Source organism: Acartia tonsa, chromosome 13, assembly GCF_053477335.1.
Source record: "Acartia tonsa isolate MP-2025a chromosome 13, ASM5347733v1, whole genome shotgun sequence".
Classification (NCBI taxonomy): Eukaryota; Metazoa; Arthropoda; class Copepoda; order Calanoida; family Acartiidae; genus Acartia; species Acartia tonsa.
Genome location: NC_137272.1, coordinates 34,295,624 through 34,304,937, shown reverse-complemented (window position 1 = coordinate 34,304,937; position 9,314 = coordinate 34,295,624). Strand labels below are relative to the sequence as shown.

Genomic DNA, 9,314 nt, shown 5'->3' with positions numbered 1-9,314 from the left:
GAAGCGAAGTACAAAATTTGAAAATAATTCTAAGTAACAAAATATATCCCTTTGTATCTTTGATTGGTACTACTTTGTGACATGTCTAATTGTCCTAGGAATCACTATCTTTGGGTTGATTCTATCAGCCACAAGATACTAAGAAATAAACCATATATTAGGTCTAATAATTCATGTCTTAATCAACATACATGGCTATTCGTCACGCCATACGGACTTGATTAAAAGTAAAATTACCACGCTGTCAGTAAAAAAAAAGAAAGCCCCACTTCTATGCCCAACAAAGCACTGGAATATATATCAACGGAGACTTCTGGTTGTTGATGGTAATTTTAGTTGTCATAGGAGTGCAATTTTTACAACACAATTTGGTCAGCAAATAAAGTAAAATCTAAATCTTTAGAATTTAAATGGAAGAGGGGGGGGATTGTTGACAATTTCCTTAGATGTTAAAAGCTTTTCAAAGACTAAACATGGCTATTCGGTACAGACAAAAGTCAAGCAATCAAAGGGTTAATCATTAGGGTGGGCCAATTTCACCCTTTTTTTAGATTTTACTGTTATCATAAGTTGTGGAAGTCATATATATGTATGATAAGCCCCATTCAAGTTTCAAAAGTTACTTTGCTCTAATGGCTGCCGGCGCGCAGGGGGTATAAAAAGTGCCCACCCCCTTATAAAACCAAAAATTTAAATTCCTTCAAATACAGGCATGTTGCATATCAAAATGACCGCATTGAAATGCTAATTATGAATCTGAAAACCGTTTTGAAAAATATTGCTCCTAGTTCGAATAAGATCTCATTAAGTACCTAAAAGCAGCTGATTTGGTCAAAATTGTTCATTTTGGTAGGTTATTTGAAAATCATTTCTGACTGAATCAATATTTTTCAAAACGGTTTTCAGATCTGTAATCAGCATTTCAATGCAGTCATTTTGAAATGCAACATGCCTGTGTTTGAAGGAATTTCAATTTTTGGTTTTATAGGGGGACGGGCACATTTTATACCCCCCGCGCGCCCGTTGTTTTTGGATTAAAAAACCTCTTTCAAGTTTCACATGTTTTTATACTGGCCCAGTAACCCTTGCCAATGTCTACTAATGTGAAATTCCAAAATCGACCCACCCTATTAATCATCTTATTATTAAGTTCGGATAAAAAACAGTAGGTACCTTAGGGCCAACTTTAAATGACTAGCTACATATTTCCTTATATAAAAGTAAAAGGGGTCTGTGTCTGTTTGTGTGTTCTAAAAGATCTCGCTAACTTCTGAACATTGTAGTTTTTTTTATGGATCCTAAGGAAGTTTATAGCTATTCTGGAGGATAAATTGCCCATTGATAAAAATGACCCCCCCCCCCAAAAAAAAACCACTTATTTTTCTTTTTAAAACTAAAATATAGAATATGGAGGGTTCGACTTGCCCCACCTCAAGTGCCCCTAGAGGCCTCAGTGGGCTTTTGTCTACTGATGGCGGGAGGAGCTGCGAAAAATTGCATTATGAAGATCACGCAATTATTCAATTTGCTGGTTTATATCCAGACCTGTTTAAAAATTCTTTAATACACCACAACAAAAAATGTTGAATTAATTGTTCCCAGACTTTGGTATCAAACACATATCAGGTATTATACATTTTTATCATTATTTTCGTATTCGTTCTTTTTTTTAAATACAAGCTACTCTATAATTACAGATATTAAATACGCTACTTTCTTGATTTTCATTGAATATTTATATATGTATAAAACCTATATAAAGATTTTTAGGACAATTGAAAATTCACTCACTTCTATCAGATCTTATAAAAAATAGCCTCTAACATTCAGACAGACAGAAGTTGTAAAAAAAATTAAAGTTGTAAAAATCTCCCAACTATTTTTTGTAAAATCCACGAAATTCTAATTATAGACAATTAGTCATCTTCACACCTTTAGGATAATTTTACTGCAAATATAAAATGTAGATGCATCTTTTGGTTACAAGTTTCCACTGTTAATTTTTTATTAATCAGCAACAATGATCTCTTAACTTTGGCTAAAAGAATGGTTTTTACAGTTTTAAAGTCCTCTAAATGAATTTAATTAATCTTTCGCCGTTTGTACTTCTTTCCGTCCGTAAAATTTTTATATAGTAAAGCTGACTTTGTATTAAAAAGGCTTTTGGCTGTGTTCTTTATTGTATTGTGGAGAGTAAACGAAGTAGCAGGTTTCGTCGTAATTTCACAGTAGCTTTTGATAGGTTATTTTAGGTTAGGTTTAATAAATGTTAATGATTGCCTCACGGGGTTAGGAAATTGGCACAGCAGGGGCTAGAATAAGAATAAAGCTACTGTGAAAATACGACAAAACCTGCTACTTCGGTTATTTTTCCATGATCCAAAGTGTCTTAATTTAGGATGTTGGCTATGGATATGACGTATAAACGCCAAAGAGCAAGGGTAAATTTTAAACAATCATAGCATAAAAGTAACAGAATGTTTGTTTTAAATCATAGGATCTCGCTAACCACTGGAACGATATGGCTCTTTTTCACAAGTGAACTATCTGTAGGTCTAGAAAATTTTTGATTGATGGCTAACTGTAACTGATTTTAGGGGGTCCACGCTTCGTATTAAATACCTTTTATCATTTTAGATTAATTTTGATTATTGTCTATACCTTATTCCTGTTGATGGCACCCTTAAGTTCTCAAAAAAGTTGCCCCTAAAAAATACATCCTATAAAAGGACCTGGCCTTCATTATAAAGATAAAATGGAAAATGTAGGAGGATCGACTCCATCCACCCCGCACCGAAAAAGAATTTGAATTTTGTAGTTGAAGGTTCAAAACCTAGCAAAATAAACTGACTCTTTTTATTGCAGGAGAAGAGTGAGCAAAGGAAAGAAAGGGCGAGGGAAAAGGTGATTATATTCATAAAGTTAGAATCCTTATATAAAAGTAACAGGATCTCTGTCAGTCTGTACCGAAGGATGTCACTAACCAATGAACCGATATGGTTCTTCTTTACAGTAAATTTTCTCCTCGTAAGGTTTGTGTATAGTCCCTTTTGTGGCAACGCACCTTAAGGGGGGATCTTCGTATTTTTCACAGTAGCTTTTCTCCTATTTCTAGCCCCTGTGGTGGCCTCTAACCCTGCAGTGCCAATTGCCTAACCCTGTGGGGCAATCACCTAACCTAAAATAACCTATAAAAAGCCATTTTAGAAATACGAAGAATCGATACCACCACCCTTCCAAAAAAAATCGCCCATAGTCAAAAATTGACCTCTCCCCCACTCTCCTTACTTTCTTTTTTAAACAAAAATTGAAACTGTGGGGTCAACTTTAACCCCACCCCGACCCCACTCTTTATATGTCATTAGAGGACTCTTGTGGCGTAGCCGCTAATTAAAGATATAAGAGCAAAAATATCCACCTTTCCTGGAAAGCCACATCTGATTGAAGTATCATTTTCGGAAATGAAGTCATTCCACTAGAAAAGAAAGTGAATAAAAAGTTAATATCTCCTAAACCCTAACTCTTAGGTACTTCGTTACGGACTGACAGAAAGTGAATTATAGATTAGCTTCGCTTCTAAAAATAATCAGAAATATGTTGTCTTTTTTGTTTGTGGTCCACTATGTATTATTTTTTGTTAGATTGCCACAAAAATTTGAATTTTCTTAGGCTGCAGAAGAAAAGGCGGCGGCTGCAGCTTTAGCTAAGGAAGCATCCGAGGTATTGTATATAGCACCTATAGCTTCATTTTAGACAGATCTTTTTCCCTTCATCTGTCTATAAAATGATTTAAATCGTAAAAAGTATATTTCCCTTTAAGTCTTGTCCCCTAAAGTATACCCCTAAAGGCATCTATAACACCTAAGGTTGGGCTAATTTAGTTTTGAAAAGACTAAGTATATAAAACCAAAAAAATGGGGTAGGTAATTTTTCCAGGTGCGATTTCTTTTGGGACCCAAAATAATTATTGACCTTCACGTGAATTAAAAGAAGCTTTACTGAAGAACCAAATCAGTCCAACGGTTAGCCAGATCTTAAGATGCAGACAGAAAGACACACAGACAACCTGTTACTTAAATCAAAAAATGAAATATCATAATAGCATCCTGGGAGCTGTTTGTAACTTCCGTGAAACAAAGAACTTAATCAGTTTAGTAGAAAAAAATATTCTTTGTATGATAAAACAAGTAGGAAGCTTTTCTAAAATGTCATGACATAAATTTCAAGGTTTAAGTTACAATCAACCAATTACAAGTAGGGACTGACCCTAACAATAATAGGAAAGCTTCGCTTCGTTGTTTTTGGGGTAAAAACAATCTACCCCAAGTGCAAGTAGTCGCAAGGAGCTAATAATTTAGCTTTTCCTATTTATAATTTTATCTCTATTTTTAGGGGAAAAATTTTACTGATGTGTGCAAAAATGAGAATGAACGAAAAAAGTGAAAAATATTCAAGAGAAAATATTCTAATTTTGTTTATGGAAGCAAACCAAAAGTATTATAAACGAAATTCCCAGTATGGTTCCGTATCCGATTCATATCCGCTGGATTAAAACCGGTTCTGAGCCACATTGAAAAAAATCTAATATATTCAATAGAATTATTTATTTATTAATTTTAATGATATGATTTAAGCCATTGATACCTACTTGTAATATTTTGAATTTGTATAATAAATTTTAATTTTTCAAAATGTGTTTGACTTGTCAGAGAGGGAGCACAAAAATAGCCTAAAACCATTCACTGATTTAAATTTGAAATATGATAGCCTAAAACCTGCGGTTAGCAGGATCATTCGCAACAGACAAAAAAGCTTACCAGTACTACTCTAAATAATAGGATATGAAATAAGTCAGCAATGAATAGTAGAATTTTTTTGGATAAAGTTAGATTTTTAGTAGCGAAGCTACTCTATAATTCACAATGTCCGCCCGTCCGTCTGTCCGTCTGTCCGTCCGTCTGTCCGTCCGTCTGTCCGTCCGTCTGTCCGTCCGTCCGTCCGTAATTAATGAATTGGGGGAAACGTGATTTTCTCGGCTCCTATAAAAGATAGAGAGCTGAAATTTTTTGACAACATTCCCATCATTAAGGAGCACAATTAACTATAAAACATCAATGGTGGTCGGACTGCTTTTTAGCAGGTTTTAGGCTATTTTTTATATTTTTCAAATTTTCCTCATATCTTTGGTGTTTATGGTCCGATTTTGGAAATTTTTTCAGTTAAAGATATCAAAATTAAATTTCCCGTCATTTGAAGAAAACAACAATGACGGTCAGACTGCCTTTTTGCAGGTTTTTGGCTATTTTTATATTTTTCACATTTCCCCCCATATCTTTGGTGTTTATGGTCCGATTTTCGAATTTTTTTCAGTTAAAGATATCAAAATTAAATTTCCTGTCGTTTGAAGAAAACAACAATGACAGTCAGACTGCCTTTTTGCAGGTTTTAGGCTATTTTTTATATTTTCCAAATTTTCCTCATATCTTTGGTGTTTATGGTCCGATTTTCAAAATTTTTTCAGTTAAAGTTATCAAAACAAATTTCCCGGCATTTGAAGAAAACAACAATGACGGTCAGACTGCCTTTTTGCAGGTTTTTGGCTATTTTTATATTTTTTACATTTTTACCCATATCTTTGGTGTTTATAGTCCAATTTTCATAAATTTTTCAGTTAAAGATATTAAAATTAAATTTCTGGCGTTTTAAGAAAAGAAACAATGGCGGCAGGTTTTTGGCTATTTTTATATGTTGATATATTTCCCCATATCTTTGGCATTTTTGGTCCAATTTTAAAACTTTTTTAACTTTTTTGCATTAACAGTTTCAAAATATTTTTTCCCATTGTTATGTGCATCTAGTATGTAATTTACTTTAACCATCTTCATCATACAAAATAAAACAAGGTTTCATGTTTTTTTTCTCCAATAAATATATTATTGATTTTAATAAATAAACTTTAAATCTACTTCTACGTATTCCCATCCACAATTTTTGTGCTTCGCTACTTATGGATGTTGTCATCCTTGTTGGAATAACATTTTAATGATTCGTATATAAATACATAAACAAAAGGGTTCGTCTGCATTAGAATTCCTTTTTATCTTTGACGGAATAAGGGGCCAGATTGACCATCTAGATCTACTATATCTATTGACGCAATTGTAACGCAAGCATATCTATTAAATGCTATAGTAAGTTCAAACTGTACTAAATAAAAATCATAATTCTTTTAAAAATGTATTAATTAGTTTAGGTTAGATTAGGTAACATAAATTATTGTTTTTACTTATTCGTCCCATATATAACATTTATAACAAAATAACATATATAAATTGAAGTACCCAAGGTTTATGAGCCAACGAATAAGATACCGCGGTATATAAAACTTTGGGTACCAGTGCAATCTTCAGATCAATTTCTCTCGCTCCATTGTCCACTCTCTCTCTAATTATTTGACATTAATAAGCCCTTCTAAAGCTAAGAAAATAACGTAAGTTTCAAAAACATTTTTTTTAAAGCAAAGCTTTTCTATAATTAGGGTCTGTCCGTCCGAACGTCCGTACGTAACTGATAGCTTTCTTCGTTAATTTAGGCATGTTAGAATTGTCCTATCGATTTCAAACTTTGCATGATGATTCCTGTAGTAGTTAGGTACAATTTAGAAAGCGTAGCAACTCTATAATCATTACTAGAATGTCCATACGTCCATTTTAAACATTTTGATTTTTTACTTTTTGGTATACTGATTACTGGGACAACAAAGTACAATATTATAAGCAAAGCAATTATATAATCAAGTACTAAAATGTAAGTATGTCCTCAAACAGTATTCTTAGTTTTGCAACAAATTTAGTATAATTTTGTCAAAACTTTTTATATTTTATATTTTGTATATTCAGTTCTAACACTTTACAAGAGTTACTTTTCGTCTGTCATTCCGTTCACTTTTATAGGTGTTGTCATCCTTGTTTTAAATAAAATTATCTTTTATTAATGATGTACTTTGTGGTAGGTATTGTAAATAAATTATTTTTCCCTATCCAACTTTCCTTACAATGTAAATCAAGGTAGAAATGTTTAGTAAAGGAAAAAGAAAGCTATTAACCAAAATACCTGTAGATAAATATATTTGGTTTAGACCAACGAGAATATTTTATACAGCTTTCTTTTTAGTAAACAAAAATTCAGTGTTTAGAATATTTATAAGTTTAATTCTACATGTAAGTTTTATTTGATTTAACCTTTTTTGTTTATAAATTGACTAAATGTAAGTTAATTATATCTATTTTATTAAATTTTATAAATATTTAGTAAGTTTTTTTTCTATATTCGTTAAGATTTTTATAACAACTGAAGCGAGTGAGTTATATGGATGGGTTTTAATAAAAATCTTGGCATGGTTTTAGTACATTTTTCTGCCCTCTTACTCACCCTTCAAATTTGAAGCCTCTAGATTATTATTTATTAAACGAAAATATTTTAGTAAAATGTTTGTAATTTTATTGCACTAATTCTTTCTTGATAACAATAACAGCATGCTAATTTACTATTAGTCTGGGGAAATATATTTGTTAAATTTTTTCTTTTGAAGTTACTCCTGTAAGTGACTGTGTAACGTCAAACGTCAAAGAGGCGATTCTACGTTTTTTCACAGTAGCTATTTCTAGCCCCTGCGATGGGCTCTTACCCTGCGGTTCGCATTGCCTAACCCTGTGGGGCAATCACCTAACCCAATATAACCTGAAATAACCTATTAAAAGTCATTTTAAAAATAAGACGATTCGCCTCTTAAGGGGCGTTTTCACGAAAGGGACTATATCCAATTATTTCGTGATTTCTTGTTCATCTTAAATTTCTACTCTCACTCCTTCCTTCTCTCTCTCTCTCTCTCTCTCTCTCTCTCTCTCTCTCTCTCTCTCTTTCCCTCTCCTTCTCTCTCTTTCCTTATATTTGTCTTCTCTCTTTATATATTTTAAGTCTATATATCGGTTCAATAAGCTGCTCTACTATCAAAGTTTTTTGTCCTTATTTATAAAAAGTTGTGACACCATATTTTCAGAATCTATTATGGAATTAGAGCTAGGAAGGGTGGAATACATACAGGTAAGAACAGTTAGGTATGCCTATTCAATATGTTAGGTTTACCTACTCAATAGTTAGGTATACCTACTCTATAGTTAGGTGTACCTACTCAATAGTTAGGTATACCTAATGAAAGTAAGGGCATTGTTTAACATATTTCATTGTACAAAACAATTTTGTTTAATGTTTGTAAATAGGACTGTAAATTACACCCGTACCCAAAGTTCAAGATCAAGATCAATTTTGTTTAATGTTTGTAAATGACTGTAAATTACACCCGTACCCAAAGTTCCTTAATTCATTTGTCAAAAAAAATTTGGGTACTTTTATTAAATCTTGATGGGTCTAAACTTTTCCACCAAGAATTTATGAGGGGAAACTTTGTTCTTCATAATTGTTAGGGTGTACATAAATTTATCGCATATTGTCTTATCCTTCGGGACAAACATATGTTGTAGATTAGCTTGAATCAAACATAATTAGTTAGGAGATTTTATGTGAATCAAATAACCAGTAATTATTGGCAGTTTTTAAATATTTTTAATACAGGAAAATTTCATTCCTCCCATTATACTAATGAATCATATGTGACTAAATAAAAATTAACAAAAATTTTCGTAAGGAAGAAATCACTTTTTAATTTGTATTGATTTTTGTTTCTGACAACTTATTGTATTGAAAGTAAGACCAAATCCTGTAAGAGTAAAAAGAGTCAGCTTATACCAACAACGAAATTAATTTCGGAAAAAAATCACGAAACCTATACGTTGTTTTCAGCTGTTGTTGGGGGGCAAGAAAAAGCCCAATCTGTCCCGGTTTTGTATCACTTTTAAAAGTGCGATTCCAGTTACGTCATATACGTTTCGGGAAAGAAAAAGGGAAGGGGGGAGAAAATCTCTTCAAAAGAGATGGGAGAAAAGGGAAGAGATTTTCTTCCCCCTTCTCTTTTTATATGACGTCACAGGAATCGCACTTTTCAAAAGTGATACAAAATCAGGACAGATTGGGCTTTCTCGGGGGGCAACACTTATGAAAATTAAGAAAAACAACCTTTCATCTGCCCCCTAAATATTATTTTAGTTCTATTTTGCCTGTTGGTAATACCTTATACCTGAAAAAGAGTAACCTAGTAGTTATAATTTTACGAAAGGGACTACCTATCTATGTATTCATGTATTGATTCCCCTTCAAATTTAAAGTCATGGAAATACTGCAGAAGAAATCAGCATTGA

The 9,314-nt window shown here is 32.6% G+C and overlaps 1 long non-coding RNA gene across 1 annotated transcript; it reads left to right on the top strand.

Annotated features, from left to right (window-relative positions):
• Nucleotides 1–1,541: 1,541 nt before the first annotated feature.
• LOC145304270 (uncharacterized) lies at nt 1,542–4,705 on the top strand. The gene is made up of 5 exons (XR_013874047.1): nt 1,542–1,626; nt 2,399–2,441; nt 2,866–2,904; nt 3,670–3,720; nt 4,393–4,705. It is a non-coding gene; the product is annotated as an uncharacterized LOC145304270 (long non-coding RNA).
• The last annotated feature ends 4,609 nt before the right edge of the window (nt 4,706–9,314 follow it).